Here is a 16,340-nt window from a genome sequence, read left to right as displayed (position 1 = left end):
TGATACAGATTCAGACACCAATCAATGCACATATCACCACCACCTTTTCAGAGTCAGTCAGAAATTAGAGAAGACTTCCCAGTGTCCTGATCCACCTCTGCATATCTTTTCTCTTTTCCTGTAGGCATCCCACAGAGAAAAAGGGTCCGTGTTACCCTCTCTTGCCTACACACAAAAGGGAAGAAACAGAGAAGTGTGTTCTTGGGCAATCAGTGCTGCTACAAGCATGGGTTATTGCAAAATTGCAGGTTAAGCTATTTTATTATGTAATTTCCACTTCTCGAGCCTGAAAAGAAATAAATTTATTTCTAGCAATGACATGGATAACCCTGTCATGATCCACAAGGTATTTAAAAGAAGGTGTAATCCTATAAAGGAATAATTGGTGCTTTCACTTCAGAATCTTGTCTAGCTTCCTCAGTCCTCTGCCTGAACCAGCCAGAACAATTTCTCACAGCTGAAACCAACTCAAATCTGAGAAACTGTTAGGACATACCAAATTAACAGGATTTGCTGGAACGACTGAAAATCCAACTCGGCGGGGAAGGGGAGGAACTCACCTGCAACCTGGGCTACTATCCAGGTAATTCAAGATTTAAAAAATACACCCAAACTAACTGTGACCCAAGACACTGATCCAAAAACACAAGGTATTAAATAACTTACTGCGTAAGTAGTATGTCTATTCAGTGTAAATCCTACCTAACCTCCAGGATATATTGATTGCTTTGGGCTGGATTAGACATGGCAACCTAAGAAGCATTGATCTACTTCTGATGACCAAGTTTTTAAGCGTTTATTCTTTCTTTCCGAACCCTCTAGGAGCAGCTAGAGGTGGTTACCTAGAGTGAGCCACAGATGGAGCGTGAGGGACCAAGTCCTCGCAAGTTCCGGCTCTGTGTCCAGGCGGCCGAGGCGCCCCTGCTCCTGCGCTCGCCCGAGCTGACCCCGCGGTGCTGAAGCTGGCGCCGCGCCTGGAACCCTTGGGCGCCCCAGTGCGACCCTCCCGGGGTCACCTGCGTGCACCAGCTCCCAACCGGGGCACTTGGAGGCCTCGCGCCTCCTGGGAAACAGGGGCTCACCTGAGTCGCTTACCCCCCAACCCCCACTCTGCTCTGCCACCGGCCGTCCCGGCGCAGATCTCTAACCCGAGCTCAATCCGAGGGCACAGACCTCTCTCCAGGACCTCCTTTCTCCCTCTCTCCCGTCCAACTCCGTGCACAATACCGCCCTCAGAGCGCTGGGAAAACTGGCCCGCTGCAGGGCAGCACCCTACCAAAGGGTTGGGAGCTGTCACGCGGTGGGCGCGAACACCCCGAAGACGCTCTCAGCTCCCCCGCACACTCCAAACAAGAAACCGGCTCCGAACTGCTTGGCCGCAGATGACAGCGTCGCCCCCGCCGCCTCCGGCCGCTCGGAGACCGAGGAGTTTCTCCTAGCTCCGGGAGGCAGACGGGGGACCGCCGACCCCCGGACCCTCCCCGCGAGCTCCAGCTTTTTACCTGGGTACCGGCCGCAGTGAGCGGCGTCTCCGGGGCGCAGCACAGGGCGCACTGCCCGGGCGCGTGGTGCGGGGAGAACCGCGGCCGCCGCTCTCCCCGGCAGCTTCGGGCCTGCGGGGCGGCTATTTATCCGGGGGCTCGGCCCCGGCCCCGGCCCCTGCCGCAGTATTGGGCAATTCGTCCCGCTACAGGCTGCCCCGGGAGCCGCCGCCCTCTGCCCCCGCCGAGCCCCGCGGCAGCGGCGGCGGCGGCCACATGGAGGGAGGGAGCCGGCCCCTCCGGTGGGCTCCACCTTCTCGCCCTCCTTCTCCCTGGGAAGTTATTTCCCGTGTTTTTCCCCCCGGTCTCTCTCTTTTGCGGGGCACCCTGGCCAGTCTGAACCGGTTGTGACTGAGCGGGTGGCTGGGGGAAGGAGGAGGAGGCAGAAGAGATGGAGGTGGAAAAGCGGGCGATAGGGGCGCTGCTCTTGCTCTCGCGGCTCCCAGCCCGGCCAGTGCGGCCGGGCGGAGGGAGGGCACGGTGGGGGCCGCGGCCCCGGCCCGGCCCGGAGCCACGGAGGCCGCGGGAGAGCTGGGCACCGCCGGCCAGGCGCCCTCTCGGGGCGCACACTCGCGCGTCCCCCGGCGCCGCTGCGCCCCCGCCGCCCACCGCGTGCTCGCGCCGGCCGGTCCAGGACCGTGCGCACTTGGAGCGAGCCCGACTGTGGAGATGAGTGCGAGTGCCCCCCGGGTCTCCCAGGCTCCTGGGCGCCCTCCTAGCCGGAGCTGGCAGCGATCCCAGAGAAACGGGCACCAGAACTTTGAGGAGTCGGTGCTCCTGGGCAGTGCGGAGTGAGGATGCCAAGTGCTGTCCTTTGTGACAGTTCCAAGGAAAGGGGGGGGGGCGCCCCTGCAGTGCACAAAGTGTGCGGAAGCAGAGGCTGCGTCTGAGCACGTTCTGTCTACAAGGCAGGTGCGCTGCACTAAAGATACACTCCTGTCCTTAGTTTAAAGGTAGCAGTCATGGCGCTGAGATTTCCACTGGGGCCAGTCCACAGGTAGGTTACCAGCTATGGCAACCTCCTAAAGCGATGTGCAACTTTTGTGTTCCTGTATATATGGGTATTTCTGAGAAGGGACACCATACATTCTACTAGCTTCTCAAAGAGGGCTGTGACCATCCACCACTGAGATGCAAATTTCCTTTATACACTGAACCTCCTCTAGTTCTGACCTAGACAAAGACTCTACACCTTGCCAAGGGATGGTTTCTGAAGTCCAAATGAAGCTGCATAAACTTCCTTAGCCTCCCTGTTTCATCTTTTCTGCATCAAGGAGTCTATATGAGATGAAAGTTCCAACAAAAAAACCTGTGGACCCTGGCCACATTGGTGAGTGTTCTTACAGATAGGAAAATAGTATTTCTTTCTTTTTTTGGGGGGGGGGGGTTATTTTATTTATTTTATTTTTAATTTATTTTTATTTGTTTGTTTGTTTGTTTGTTTGTTTACTTTACAATATTGTATTGGTTTGCCACACATCAACATGAATCCGCCACGGGTGTACGCGTGTTCCCAATCCCAAACCCCCCTCCCACCTCCCCCCAGGAAAATAGTGTTTCATCTGTTCGCCTCACACCTTTCGTTTCCCTGCAGTTTACTGACTTCCATTCAGGTCATGGGGAAGAGTGCATGCCTGCGGGCTAAGCTGCTTCGGTCCTGTCCTAGTCTTTGTGACCCCGTAGACGGTAGGCCACCAGGTACTTCTGTCCATGGGACTCTCCAGGCAGGAATGCTGGAGTGGGTTGCCATGGCCTCCTCCAGAGGATCTTCCCAACCCAGGAATTGAATCCATGTCTTCTGTGTCTCATTCATTGCAGGCAGATTCTTTATCAGCCGAGCTACCAATGGAAGCCCCAGTGGGGAAGAGAATGACCAGTTATTAGGTAATGGTTAATAATTACTTTGTTTTGTCCTCCTTGGTAGGTCAGCTGTTAAAGCATCTGCTTGCAGATTCTGGTTTGATTCCTGGGTCGGAAAGATCCCCTGGAAAAGGGATAGGCTACCCACTCTAGTATTCTTGGGCTTCCCTGGTGGCTCAGATGGTAAAGAAGCCACCTGCAGTGTGGGAGGCCTGGGTTTGATTTCTGGGTGGGGAAGATCCCCTGGAGAAGGGAACAGCTACCCACACCGGCATTCTTGCCTGGAGAATTCCATGGACAGAGGAGCCTGGTGGGCTACAGTCTATGGGGTCACCATGAGTCAGACATGACTGAGCGACTTTCACTTTCACTTTAAAGATGAAGAAAGATTAAGCGGGGGGAGTGGGCGAGTAACAATAAGAATAATAGGAAGGTGGTCCCAGAAAGTTTCTGGAAGGAAAAATGGAGAGGTGGTGTGTCAACACCATCAAAAATTTATTTCTGAGGAGAGGGGATCCAATAGGGACTTCTCATCCTCTTCTATTTTTGACCTGGTTTGCAACCACACTCAACTGCACTCATTTGTAATAATGTGTTGACCTGTACACTGGTAATTTTTGTACTTTTCTCTATACATTTCAATAAAAGGTATTTTTAGAAAGTTTTTTCTTTGATTCAAATACCCCCTAACCACTAGAGCAAATGTCATCTTGACAGTTGGTTGAACAAATCAATGCATTTTGTTGTTGTTAAGCTACCAGGGAAGCCCAATCAATGTGTATGAAATTATATTTGGGGGACAAGGAGACCCCGCTTGAAAAATATTTCTTTGTTCACCAGCTGGCTTCTGAAGTTGCCGTCCTTGTTCTCATCTTCACCAAGTTCCCAGATTTCTTTTAAAGAGAGGATGTAATCAGCGTTCTCCTATCTGCTCAGCCAGTCCACACCTATCACCTAAGAACCAAAAATTAGCTCATTCTTACACGCAGCATGGTTCCAACTTTGGTGTAAAACCGAATCCCAGGAGTCAAAAACTCAAATGGCTGAGGGTCCAGACTCATGATGTTGTGCATGAAGTGGGCAGAATGCAGACTGGGAGCATGGAAGCTGGCTCCAGGGGATAGGGGTGGGGGGTGGTGGCGAGGAGCCACCTGGTTTAAGGGATTATTGCCTGGCTGGAATGTGAAAATTGCCACTGATGAAGGTTTATTATTCATTCATACCTCAGCAGAGCATTTAGACATACTGGAGAACTCAAAAATCTAGTCCAAACCTGATGCTTTACCTATGAATGGAATTTGACCCAGAGAAGCCAAGGATGAGTTCCTGATCAACCCCAGGTTAGAGTGGGTGGGGAACAGGTCTGGCAGACAGAGACGGTGCTATTGCCTTTGCTCCTCAAAGCAATCTCAAGTGGTCAAGAATGTTAGCTCCATTTTACGGATGATGTTACTTGCTAAAACTTTCAGTCGGTAAAGACCAAAATGACCTCCTGACCACCCAGAGTTTTTATTCCCATGAAGTAAAGATGCAAGATCTGCTTGAGAGGCAAGGATCAGACAAGTTCAATATTGCACAGCTCTGTGCAGCCCCTGCCCTTTGAGTCTCTCTTGGGCTTAGAAGCTGATGTACTTTCAACATGATGGAGTGAGAGAAAAAGGCGGATCATGAAATAAATTGGATTTAAATGAGCCTCCCTTGGGAAGAAAGGGACCTAAGGGAAAGCATTTAAGGAAAAATGATACAGAGGTGGTACCCTGAAGGAAGACATTTGTTGTCTTGGGTTGTCCTTATGGAGCATTTGTTAAGAAGTCTGTGTAATATTCGGTTGGTGTAATATTCTAAGCTCCCCAGTTCTTAGACTATCTGTTACCTTAAGCTTTTGGAGGGCAAGATAGAGAAATTAACCTAAAATTAGCCCAGCAAGGAAGCCAGAAATACAAAGGGCAGAGGCAGGCATCAGTGGGTAGGGAAGGGTTGGGACAAGCGTAGCCCGTGAGATGCAGGTCCATCGCCTGCCTGGCTGACCGGACTTCCGTTCCCGATTTATGTTAGAACATCAGGGCAGGTTTCTTCTCTTTTGTAAGTCTTGTTCGTCCCCTGTTTATGAATGACAGCACAGCTACACAGGACTCCCCAGGTGGTGCTAGCAGTAGAGAACCTGCATGCCAGAGCAGGAGACGTAAGAGACACAAGGGACACGGGCTCAATACTTGAGTCGGGAAGATCCCCTGGAGGAGGGCATGGCAACCCCCTTCAGCATCCTTGCTTGGAGAATCCCATGGACAGAGGAGCCTGGCAGGCTACAGTCCATAGGGTCACAAAGAGTCAGACACGACAGAGCAACTTAGCACAGCTACACAGACACTACACTTTGACATAAAAATAACACACACACACACAAATAGACTTTAGCGTTTTTATAGCTCAGAGATCTAAGATCATTCTATTCATTCCCTTTCACTCACTCACCCTCTAACAGGATCTAATCTAATGCTTGATGATCTGGGAAGCCAGATCCTGAAACCATCCCCACACCCCAGGGTCTGTAGACAAAATGTCTTCCACGAAACTGGTCCCTGGTGCCAAAAAGGTTGAGGACTGATGCTCTAACTGATAAAAGATCAGAAAAGAGTAGATAGAAGTGGATAAATCCTTCCCCTCATGCTTATAGAGCTTTTACTGAAAAGGACACCATTTCGAATGTCAAAAATTACCTGAAGAACATACTATATCACTTTTCTCTTGCAATCCTCCAGAGTACTGTTTCATCTTTTTCTTGCCTTTTGTTTTATCATTTTATCTGGCTTAAACAATTTTTAATCTCAGAGGAAGGAAGAAAGAGAGGTGAATACTGTTCTTTAGTTCAGTTCAGTTCAGTCGCTCAGTCGTGGCCGACTCTTTGCGACCCCATGAATCGCAGCACGCCAGGCCTCCCTGTCCATCACCAACTCCCAGAGTTCACTCAGACTCCCGTCCATCGAGTCCGTGATGCCATCCAGCCATCTCATCCTCTGTCGTCCCCTTCTCCTCCTGCCCCCAACCCCTCCCAGCATCAGAGTCTTTTTCAATGAGTCAACTCTTCGCATGAGGTGGCCAAAGTACTGGAGTTTCAGCTTTAGCATCATTCCTTCCAAAGAAATCCTAGGGCTGATCTCCTTCAGAATGGACTGGTTGGATCTCCTTGCAGTCCAAGGGACTCTCAAGAGTCTTCTCCAACACCACAGTTCAAACGCATCAATTAAGTGCCTGGTAATTGTCAAGAACTATGCTATCTCATTGACTCCTCAAAGTAATCTATTGTAGTCTTGAATCGTTATCTTCACTTTGTAGATGAGGAAACTGGAATTCAGAGCTGTTAAGTTACTTGCTGAGTCACTCAGTAGGTAAGTGATGGAGTCGGATTCAAGCCCTGGTCTGGCTGATGGCTAAGCCTGTGCTCTCCCCAGTCTACCTTAGAAAAATGTATCAAGGCTTGGATGAGCTAATGGAGGACTGCCTTCTCAATGGTGATAACTCATCTAAGGCTCACAATAAACCTAAAAAGGAAGTGCTCTTATTATTACCCACACAGTTTGTCAATGATAAAAATGAACTAGAGAGCAGTTAAATAACTTGCCCCCAGTCACACAGTTAATGATGGGTAGTACATGTGTGAGTCCTCAGTCGCTTCAGTCCTGTCTGACTCTTTGTGACACTATGGACTGTAGCCCACCAGGCTCCTCTGTCCTTGGGATTCTCCAGGCAAGAATACTGGAGCGGGTTACCATCCCCTCCACCAGGGGATCTTCGCGCCCAGGGATCAAACCCACGTCTCCTGCAGCTCGTGCATTGCAGGTGGATCCTTTACCACTGGGAAGCTGAATGATGGGTAGGCTGGGGTTCAAATCCAGGCATCCAAGTTCTGAACCCCCACCCTGTTTCATGAAAATGGAAATCAGAAATGTAACATTATATAGAATGTACATGCCTTCTGTGTGTGTACATATATATCCACTTTACATCCTTCTGCCCTGTGTTGCATGGTTTCAAGGCCATAACGAAAAGGAACCTACAACTTTATGCATACCATTTCCAAAACCCTCAGTTTATCTGCAGGTGTTGGACTGACAGCATCTGTAATGTCCTCACTGTCTGTTTGCGTAGCAAAACTATAACCTCCTGAGAGCAGGTACCAGATGTGTCCTGTCCGTCACTGTTCCCTAGAACACAGTGGCGGCAGCAGAACAGAACTTCACTTAATGAGCTTTTGTTGAAGGAAGGAAGGATCGAACAAGCAGAGGAATAAGTGTGTGCTCAAGGTATCGGCAGTATTTTTGCTATAGCAGATAATTGAAATTCTTCCGTTGCCTTACTCTGCCAAGCTCTATTCTAAGTAATTATTACAATCATTTCATTGACTCTCATAGGGCAACAACTACTTTTTACTCCTTTTATAGTTGGGTAACGAAGGCCCCCTGAGATTAATTGAGCTGCCCGAAGTGAGGCACCAAAGCAGAGGCAGAGACAGGAGGTAAACACAGGTAGATAAGTCCAGGATGCATGCTTCTCAGGCTAGGCCGTGGCCCCTTACTCTGCTGGTTCATAGCTTACTGTACCCCAGGATCAAGTATGGTGCTTGGGACATAGTTGACTCTCCATAAAGGTATTAACAAAGAAAAGGAAGAAATTCCCTCATGTTTCCATAACGGTTTAAGACCCTTTTCCACATTTAAATTCACTCATGAAATCGTGTATCCTACAAATAAACAAGAGGCACCCAGACTGGACAGTGGGCAGTGATTATTGATTCTGGGCTTTAAGTAATAAAAGGAAGATCTAGTGTTACCAATACCTAGGAGAGCAGAACCTGCAAAGCAGGGATCACCTGGTGGGAGCTGGAATTTTGAAGAGATTTTGTTTTATTGCCAGAGACAGAGAGTCCAGGTGCATGTGGAGAGAATACTCCCACCTCCCTCTTTGCTTTCAGATTTCTTGGTGGCATCTACCATTGGCCAAAGCCAGGCAGAAGCCAGGCACTGAGGGAGTCCAGAAAATGCTGCCCACCCAGGGTTTGGTGCACAGAGCAGAGCAAAGAAGGTAGACATTGGGTTGGGCTGGGGAGAGTGGCAGAGGGAGAATGACCAGGACCACCAGGCACTTAACTGAGCTCTGCACCTACCACAAGACTGACCTTATCATTGCTACTCTGATCAGTTTGCCTTAATCTTGTCAGCAATTTAGATTACCGGGAGTTTCATGCATTTTATGTTGATTCTATGAACGGCAACTTACAAGCCATTTCTTGAATTCTGGAAATGTGCCTCACTTGTTGCTTGTAACATACATCTTTACATAGGGACTCCAAACTAGACAGTCAATTCTTCTTTGTTCATTCATCCAAATAATTCTTAATCATTTAAGCTGTGCCAGGCAGTATATGAAAACAAAGAGTCTTGGAATCTAGCGGGGGAAGAGCGTCAGGTGAAGAATCACTAGAATGTGCTAAGTACCTCAGTCGAGGTACTTAGGCTCTGTTAAGAGAGCAGAGAGGAGGAAACACTGCTTGAGTTGGGAAGGGGACATTCCAGGACTGAGGGAAGAACATTTACAAAGTCTTAATGGTGTAAAATGCTCCTGGACTATGAAAATACAATGGATAATTACAAGTGATTCAAGGTCAGAGTACTTATGGGAAGTGGGAGGTAAACAGGAAGAGGCCTTTTGATCATCAGCAACAGCTCCTATCTCTTGGCAGGAAAACATAAATAGAGAACTGGGGAGAACTCTGGTGTACTTGGAGATCTACAGGGCAGGAGCTACATTGCCTCAACAGGAAATGAATGAGTTCTGTCTGCTTTCTCCAGCCTTATAGGATTTTGTTAAAAGAAGAAGGAGTGTGACTGGCCTGGTGTGGGCAATATAACCATCACTCAGAGGAAGAGGAGGCACTTTGAGAGGACTCTCCAAAAGCAAATTGGAATGCCAACCTAGCCTAAACACGGTAAATGTCCTCTTCAGTGGGTTAGACCCTGTGTCTCTATTATCAAGGGGTTCTCCAGGAAGCAAAGAGGAAACACTGAAAGATTCCAAACACTGGAATAGTATGGTTGGCTTTGTGTTTCAAAACCATCACTCTTAGAAACCATGTTAAAAGATGGATTGGGAGAGAAGTAGTCAGAGTCTGCTTTAATAGCTGAGGCAGAAATACATCTTTGAAAATTTAATACCTAGAAAATTTCAAAATAAGGGGACCAATTTGAGAGATTAAGAATTCAAAGTGAAATTCTTAATGCACTTATGAAATTAAGTGCCATATAACTGATGGATACAGGGATGAGTAGAAAGAAAGGTTGGGAATGGCTTCCAGGTTTCCCATAAGAGCTCGTAAAGAATTGCTGTAAAATTAGGGAAGTATGCCTCACACTGCAGGATCCTCTTAGTTCAGTTCAGTTGCTCAGTTGTGTCCAACTCTTTGCGACCCCATGGACCGCAGCACACCAGGTCTCCCTGTCCATCATCAACTCCCGGAGTCTACCCAAACTCATGTTCGAGTCAGTGATGCCATCCAGCCATCTCATCCTCTGTCATCCCCTTCTCCTTCCACCTTCAATCTTTCCCAGCACCAGGGTCTTTTCAAATGAGTCAGTTCGTCACATCAGGTGGCCAAAGTATTGGAGTTTCAGCTTCAGCATCAGTCCTTCCAATGAATATTCAGGACTGATTTCCTTTAGGATGGCATGGTTGTGTCTCCTTGCAGTCCAAGGGACTCTCAAAAGGCCTCTCCAACACTACAGTTCAAAAGCACCAATTCTTTGGCACTCAGCCTTCTTTATAGTCCAACTCTCACATCCATACATGAGCACTGGAAAAACCATAATCCTCTAGGATAGTCCAAGTTTCAAACACTGTATCTCATTGTTCCAATAAAACATTAAAAATATTTTAAAAAGAAACCTCAAGTCAAAATACATCTCTAACATTCCTTTTGCAGCTGGGTATGGTTCAAAGTTCTTGGGTCTGACTCTCCTGACTTCTGGCATGGATAATGTGATCATAGACGAGTGAATATACGCAACAGAAACAAAACGGAGGAAACATTCAGTATCAGTATCGTGAGCAGTGGGCTTCACTGGTGGCCCAGACAGTAAAGAATCGGACTGCACTGTGGGAGACCCGGGTTTGATCCCTGGGGTGGGAAGATCCCCTGGAGAAGGGAATGGCTACCTTCTCCAGTACTCTTGTCTGGGAAACCCCATAGATAGAGGAGCCTGGTGGGCTATACAGTCCATGGGGTTGCAAAGAGACAGGCACAACTGAGTGACTAACACACACACACGCACGCAATGAGTAGTGGTGCCTGCAAGGTATATGCTAGGGTTTTACAGAAGAAGGCTTATCCTAACTGAGAAGAATCTGGGTTGATTATCAGGTTAAAGAGACCTTAGAAGGAAGGGGCCAGATCCTTTGGCAGCAACAAGCAAACATCGATAAAATATACCAGATGTACAGCTGACTTGGAGACAGGCCAACAACACTAATATCAACAAATAAGATATCCACAACTAAATCCATCAGTCTGTACGTAAAGAAATTTCTACATTTCTAAATCTGGTGTGGCATGACCCACAGTATAAATGCTTGGATTGATCAAACAGACCCTAGCACTCACCAAGTGGAAGCTGAATTAACTCTCAATATCACGGACAAGAATAATTGCAGGCATTTCTTTCCATTGAACCTGGTCCTCCTGACCCTGTTGGAGAGCCAAAGAGGCTGCTTCTGGGTATTTCAACAACATAGTTTGTGTCTTCATTGTTTCTCTTAGTTACACACAGTCATGAATGCTTCTTTAGAGACAGCTGAATTTGAATCAGAGTCTGAGAACTGGAAGAGGTCTTGAAGATTAGCAGGTAGAACATCATACTCGCTGTAGCATTTAATCTAATAATTTTTCAGATGAAGAAACAGAGGCCCCAAGAGGTTGAATGATAAGAGGTGGAAAGTGTAGAGGATATGAGCACACAACCTGAAGCCAGACTTCTGACTAGCTCTGTAACCTTGACGAGGTTCCTTCTCCCTGTGCGGAGCATGATACCTATCTCATATGATAGTTAAGAAGAATCAGTGCATTAAACCACATAAAGTGTTCCTGACACATGAGAAGTGTCATATAAATGCTTATATTCATGAGCCCCATTTCAACTGGGAAACTGATCCTACCTTTCCTACACATAGTTAAAAGGAGAAATTTTTACCTACTGGCAAATTTACAATGATTACAGATAGTTGTCATATATAATATCCTTTAAGGATGTCTTATCAAAACCCACATTTGAGTTCTTAAAATTCACTCAAGAAGAGCTCCTATAGAGACAGGCAGGTAAGATAACCAACCCAGGAAATCAATTAAGTCCAGTGACCAACAAAGTGTGAAAATGATCCTTTTTAAGAAGTAGATCCTAATTGCTCCTCAAGTGTTAGCCTCACTCCACATCACATGAATATTTGTACAACTTGGGTCCATCTTCTGTCAACTATGGTCTTAATGAACTGAAGATGTTTGACTCAGATGCCGTTTTTGGCAAGACTCTTAGTTCAACTTTTCTTTGGCTGGTCAAGATTATTTTTCAACAGATTCTTTAGCGGACAGTGTTACAGTATAGCTCCAAAGAAATCAAAAAATGAATATTGCTGTGGGTGGAAAAAGAAATACAGAATGAAACTCCTGTCATGCTAATAATTATAATCTACAACATGTTTGATTCACTGAGTGTGGCCAAAGAGCATATTTTATAAGAAGTTTGCAGCATAGATATCAAAGGGTAAAAACTCAACTGGCAAAAAGACTGTTTATGGAAAATGACATTTAAGAGTCATTTGCACCATAACCATATGACTAATGAAGTTGATTTCATCATTGCAGATGGCTGACTGCAGCCATGCAATAAAAGACACTTGCTCCTTGGAAGAAAAGCTATGACCAACCTAGACAGCATACTAAAAAGCAAAGATATTGCTTTGCTAACAAAGGTCTGTCGGTCTAGTCAAAGCTATGGTTTTTCCAGTATTCATGTATGGATATGAGAGTTGGACTATAAAGAAGTCCAATTCTTCGGCTGAGTGCCAAAGAATTAATGCTTTTGAACTGTAGTATTGGAGAAGGTTCTTGAGAGTCCCTTGGACTCTCAAACCAGTCGATCCTAAAGGAAATAAGTCCTGAACATTCATTGGAAGGACTTATGCTAAAGCTGAAACTCCAATACTTTGGCCACATGAGGCAAAGAACAGACTCACTGGAAAAGACCCTGATGCTGGGAAAGATTGAAGGCAGGAGGAGAAGGGGATGACAGAGGTTGAGATGATTGGATGGCATCACTGATTTGATGGACATGAGTTTGAGTAAGCTCTGAGAGTTGGTGATGGACAGGGAAACCTGGCGTGCTTCAGTCCACGGGGTTGCAAAGAGTTGGACACAACTGAGTGACTGAACTGAACTGAATGAAGTTGAACCTCCTAGAATTGAAAACAGCACAGAAAATATCCAGCACCTCAAACATACCTGGCTTAGAGTAGGTATCCAGTGAAAATTAATTGAATAAATCTAATCTTCATCAATTAAAAATTAACTCACATTAACTTGGGTCTTTATTATCTGACCTACGGTACTTGAAAGAAATGTGATAAATTTCTTATGTAATGAACTCTTTGATATGGAATGGGTAATTAAGGAGATCAAATAAAGAGTTCTGATAGGTAGACAGCATAAAATAGAGATTTAAAGAAAATCAATGAAGGTTTTAAAACTGTAATGAAGAGGAAAAGAGTAAATACTTTCATCTTTAGCCTTTATTTCATAACCTACCTGTTTAATATTTGAAATCCTGAGGATTATCAGGATGACAAAAATGTTCTCTTTCCTTTAGAGATTGGGAGACAAACTTCTCAAAGATTATAGTTGTGAGGCATCTGCTTTGTAAAATAGTCTGGCAGTTTCTGAAAAGGTTAAAGGAAGAGTTACCACCGTTCTGTCCAGTTCAGTCTGACGCAATAATTTCACATATTGATGTATACCCAAGAGAAATGAAAACGTATGCCCTAGAAAAAATCAGTACATGAGTTTTCATAGCAGCTTTATTCATAGTTGATAAAAATAAAAACAAGGCAGATACCTATCCACTGATCAATAGATAAATGAAATGTGGTATATGCATACAATGGGATATTACTTGGCCATAAAGAAGACAGGCATAAAAGGCTATATATTGTACGACTCTTTTTGTATGAAATGCCCAGAACTGGTGAATCGATAAAGAAAAAAAGTATATTAGTATTGCCTAGGGCCAGCAGCAGAGATGGTTGGGGGGAAGTTAGGTTGAGGGAAAATAGGAAGTAACTGCTTGCTCATGGGGACTAATAGGTATGAGGGTTTTTTTTAGGGTAATAAAATTTTTCCAAAATTGATTGTGTTAAGAGTTGCACGGCTCTATAAATATACTAAAAAAATCATTGAATTGTACATTTTAAATAGACTAATCATATGGTATAGGAACTATGGCTTCCCGGTAGCTCAGTGGTAAAGAATCCACCTGCCAATGCAGGAGATGCAGGTTCGATTCCTGTGTTGGGAAGATTTCCTGGAGTAAATGGCAACCTGCTCCAGTGTTCTTTCCTGGGAAATCCCACGGACAGAAGAGCCTGGCAGGCTACAGTTCATGGGGTCGGAAGAGTCGGACACGACTTAGCGTCTAAAAACAGCAAACAATAATAGGAACTATATGTCAGTAAGGCTGCTATTAAAATAAGTTACAAACTGATGCAGGGTTAGCTCTGCTTACATTTTTTTTAAAAAAGCTGTCCCCAAAAGACAGCTTTTAAATTCATCTAGTAGAGCGATAGTACTCCCTAACACCTGTGACGAGTTAGAGATCAGACATGATCTGCCTAGAATAATCATGAAAAGAATTGCAACCCCCAGAAAGAGGATTTCTCGTTTAAGCTGTGATGGATGTGCACCATACAAAGGACAAAGAACACTAGAGGGTCTCATTTTCTCTCTTTAGTCTGCCGTGAGAAAACTTCGCTAAACCCGAGAAACTATGTAGAAGCCGATTTTTATCAGTCCTAAAAAATTAACTCCCTACTTCTTCACTCAGTTGTACTCACACTTGTCTTGCTAATGTTTTGCTGAGCCCTCTCTACCTCAGGGCTTTTGTATCGGCTGCTCTCCTCTTATGAAGTCCTCACTTGTCCCCGCATCTCCACCAGCTGACATCTCACCAATTAAGCCTCTGCTCCAATATTGCCTTCTCAGGAACAGTTCCTTAGCTCCTGTAGTTAAAATTTTCTTCCCCCATATAAACCCTCTCTTACCCTCGCTTTATTTTCTGTACAGCATGGCACTATCTGAAATTCTCACGTTTATTAATTATTGTCTGGCTTCCCTGGTGGCTTAGATGGTAAATCTGCCTGCAATGCAGGAAACCAAAGTTCCATTCCTGGGTCAGGAAGATCCCCTGGAGAAGGGAATGGCAATCCATTCCAGTATTCTTGCCTGCAGAATCCCATAGAGAGAGGAGCCTGGTGGGTTACAGCCCATGGGGTCAGAAAGAGTTGGGCACTACTGAGCAACTAACCCTTTCACTTTCCTCCAGCAGAAGACAAGCACTATGAGGCTGATACCCGAGCAGGACTCTCTGGGTCTCCTGGGCACAAAAGCCTTTCTGTGTCCCTATTTCTCGATTACAGGAAATAGGCTTCATTTCGGTCTCAAGGACCTTCGCAGAGTTCCAAGAGCAAGCTGGAACAGATACTAATCAGTGAAGGGAGGGGATGCAGAAAAAAGGGAGGAATGGTTAAGAAACACAGCGCAGTCCTGGGGCTGAGTCCTGGCTCCCCCTCAAGGGATACACATAACAAGGTCTTTGAGCTAATTTGCAGATAATAAAACCCCCACCAGGTGGGACTAGTTAAATTAAGGTATGCTGCCCACAAGCACAGACTCCAGACTGGTTGGAACCAGAATGTTGCTGATGCTGATTCCTACTTAACTCACAGCTAACCAATCAGAAGAATGTCCACGAGCTTATCACACCCTCTTTGAACCATTACAGGGAACTCCTCACCACCCTCTCCAGGCTGAGACACACAGTTATGAAGGCATTAGCCTGCTGTGGCTCCCTTTGCCCAGCAAAGCAATAAAGCTATTCTTTTTTCAATTCAGTTCAGTTCAGTCTCTCAGTCTTGTCCGACTCTTTGTGACCCCATGAACCACAGCACGCCAGGCCTCCCTGTCTACCACCAACTCCCGAAATCCACCCAAACTCATGTCCGTCAAGTTGGTGATGCCATCCAACCATCTCATCCTCTGTCGTCCCCTTCTCCTCCCGCCTTCAATCTTTCCCAGCATCAGGGTCTTTTCAAACGAGTCAGCTCTTCGCATCAGGTGGCCAAAGTATTGGAGCTTCAGCTTCAACATCAGCCCTACCAATGAAACCCAGGACTGATCTCCTTTAGGATGGACTGGTTGGATCTCCTTGCAGTCCAAGGGACTCTCAAGAGTCTTCTCCACCACAGTTAAAAAGCATCAATTCTTCGGCGCTCAGCTTTCTTCACAGTCCAACTCTAACATCCATACATGACCACTGGAAAAATCAAAGCCTTGACTAGACGGACCTTTGTTGACAAAGTAATGTCTCTGCTTTTTTTTTTTTGTCCTTTTTTATTAATATTTGTTGGTTTTAATACTATGAAAATGAATTTCTCCAATACCTGGCCATACATAGATCATCAGTGAAAGAAAGAAAGTGATGTCTCTCAGTTATGTCCGACTCTTTGCGACCCCGTGGACTGTAACCCACCAGGCTCCTCTGTCCATGGGATTTTCCAGGCAAGAGTATTGGAGTGGGTTTCCATTTCCTTCTCCATGTCTCTGCTTTTTAATATGCTGTCTAGGTTGGT

The 16,340-nt window shown here is 45.9% G+C and overlaps 1 protein-coding gene and 1 long non-coding RNA gene across 2 annotated transcripts in view; one reads left to right on the top strand and one right to left on the bottom strand.

Moving 5' to 3' along the window:
- SLC16A9 (solute carrier family 16 member 9) overlaps positions 1-1,608 on the bottom strand; it is an 80,161-nt gene extending 78,553 nt beyond the window's left edge. The window contains exon 1 of the mRNA XM_018042601.1: positions 1,503-1,608. The gene's annotated coding sequence lies outside the window, so the exon portion shown is untranslated. The remainder of the gene's footprint in view (positions 1-1,502) is intronic.
- Positions 3,355-15,805, top strand: LOC108634136. Its single transcript, XR_001917387.1, has 4 exons — positions 3,355-3,425; positions 4,630-4,741; positions 9,248-9,384; positions 15,787-15,805. It is a non-coding gene; the product is annotated as an uncharacterized LOC108634136 (long non-coding RNA).

The sequence above is a fragment of the Capra hircus genome, chromosome 28, assembly GCF_001704415.2.
Source record: "Capra hircus breed San Clemente chromosome 28, ASM170441v1, whole genome shotgun sequence".
In the NCBI taxonomy this organism is placed as follows: domain Eukaryota; kingdom Metazoa; phylum Chordata; class Mammalia; order Artiodactyla; family Bovidae; genus Capra; species Capra hircus.
The sequence above is the reverse complement of the archived record's forward strand: the minus strand, read 5'-3'. Positions and strand labels throughout refer to the sequence as shown.